The 2259-nt window shown below is 46.7% G+C and overlaps 1 protein-coding gene across 1 annotated transcript in view; it reads right to left on the minus strand.

Annotated features, from left to right (window-relative positions):
• LOC119597399 overlaps positions 1-977 on the minus strand; it is a gene marked incomplete at its 5' end in the record, with an annotated part of 4478 nt that extends 3501 nt beyond the window's left edge. The window contains 1 exon segment of the mRNA XM_037946965.1: positions 851-977.
• Between the last annotated feature and the right edge of the window lie 1282 nt (positions 978-2259).

Raw genomic sequence — 2259 nt, forward strand, 5'->3', positions numbered from 1 at the left:
TATTCAAGCACCTAAGTTGCCGCGACTGAGCGCACCCTAAAGGAGGGTCGCAGAAGGAAGCATTTCTCCACCTCGAGGCAGAATTGAAACTCGGGGGCACCAGTTGGGCTCGGGCTGTTGGCGGCACTTTCCGCCACCTATACTTCCGGCAACGTCATCTGCCTCTGGACATCATTTCTCGTGCCGGCGACTACAACTTCCTGTCCACTGCGAGAATATCACCTTCAACTTGCTCTAGCTCCGCGTATCCGTACGGGAAAGATATAACCATATACAAAAGGTAAACTATCCAGGAGGGAAGGGAAGGTGGGGGGAAGGGGGGGTACAGGGAATAAACAGAAGGGGCAGGAAAGGTCCGGGTTCGCGCGACTCCTTCGACTCTGGGGGTGCGCTGCTCTCGCGACAAATAACCAGAGGGATTGTTTTGCTACAGTATATGCTATGAAAATGGTGATGGGCGATGGGCGATGGGCGATGGGCGATGGGCGATGGGCGATGGGCGATGGGCGATGGGCGATGGTGATGGTGATGGTGATGGTGATGGTGATGGTGATGGTGATGGTGATGGTGATGACCATGACAAGTGACGATGACTGAAATTCGTTCATATTGCTTGATCGCGATGACGTTGACAGATGGCGTCGATCATGAGAAAGTAAGCCGTCGCGATGCATGATACAAACATCGATAGAAAAAAAGCGCACAGAAAAAAAACAATAACAAAAAGGCAAAAAAAACACAACGAAAGAAAATAATAAAAATTAAAAAACATCTACATACCCAAAATCCGTGTTAAAACAAACCCCACTTCTTAAAGACAGACACATGCGCAGGTAACCACATCCCTTACCACGCTCCACGCTCTCTTTGTCGCGTCAATTTCAGTAAATCAGGAAGAAAAAAAAAATAAACACGCATAGGCCTACTTCCAAGGCACGCAAACACAACAGGTAACTTTCTAAAGCGCGGAAGGGAGATTTGGGTTTTTTTTTTATATATAAAAAAAAAACTCATTCCGAGAGGCCCCTTTGGGGGGGAAATTTTTTGGGGGGGGGGGGAAAACCCCTCTTTGAGCCGATGTAGAAATTTTTTTTTTTGGGGGGGGGGAAGAGGCCCTTTGGAAAATTTTTTTTTTTTTTTTTGGGGGGGGGAAAAAAAAGGGGGGGGGAAAAAAAAGGCGTTATTGAGAAGAGAACTTTTTTTTTTTTTTAAAACCCCTTATAGCCTTAAAACTTTTTTTTTTTGGGGGGGGGGGGGCCCGGGGGGCGCCCTCAGACCAAGTAGGAATCTTTTTGGGGGGGGGCCCCTTTGGGCCCCTTTTTTGAATTTTTTGGGGGGGGGCCATTAAAGGCCGAGAAATTTTTTTTTTTTTTTTTTTTAAAAAGGGCCGGGAGCATTTTTCCAAAGAGCGCCTTTTCCCAAGTGAAACAATTCGCAATTAGGGGGAATTTTTTAAAAACCCAAATTTTTTTTTTTTATCTTCCTTTTTTTTTTTTCCCTTTTATGGTTTTTGAAAATGGGGGGGTTGCCGGGGCCCGCCCCGCCCCAACCGGCCCGGGGCCCCGGGGGGGCCCTAAACAAATTTCCCCCCCCACCCCAAAAAGGTCCCCAAAAAACCCCAGGGAAAAGCCCGGGGGGGCAGGGCCCCCGGGGAAAAAACCCAAAAAGAAACCTCCAAACCAATTTTTCCCCCACTTTTTAAAAACCCCTCAGGGGGGAAAACCCGCTGCCACCAAAGCCTTAAAAGGGGGGGCCCCCCACTTTTAACACCCCCGGCCACAAGGGCCAAGGAGCACACCCACCGGTTGGGGGGTTCCCGCCCCCCCACCCCTTTTTCGACAGTTTCCCCGGTCCCTTTGGGCAATGCCCCGGGCCCCCTTTTTCGCACAGCAAAACCCCCCGGGGGAAAAACAATTTATTAAAAAAAATTGGAAAAAAAAAACCCCTTTCCTCCAAAAAAAAAAAAGGGGAAAAAGGTTTTCCCCTTTTTTTTGGTTTTTTTCCCAAATTTCAACCAAACCCCAAAAACCTTGAAAAATAAAACAAAAAGAAAAAAACCAAAACCCCGGGGGAAAAAAAAAAAGGGGAACAAAAAGGAAAAAAATTTAAAAAAAAATTGGCAGGAAAAAAAAAAAACTTGGGGGTTTCCCCCGGGGAAAAAAAATTTTAAAAAAGGGGGCAAGAAAAGAAGGGGGTTTTTTTAAAAAATTTTTTTTAGCAGGAAAAAGGATGGAAAAAAAGGAAAAGGGGGGGTGGGGG

Source organism: Penaeus monodon, chromosome 39, assembly GCF_015228065.2.
Source record: "Penaeus monodon isolate SGIC_2016 chromosome 39, NSTDA_Pmon_1, whole genome shotgun sequence".
NCBI classification, from domain to species: Eukaryota; Metazoa; Arthropoda; class Malacostraca; order Decapoda; family Penaeidae; genus Penaeus; species Penaeus monodon.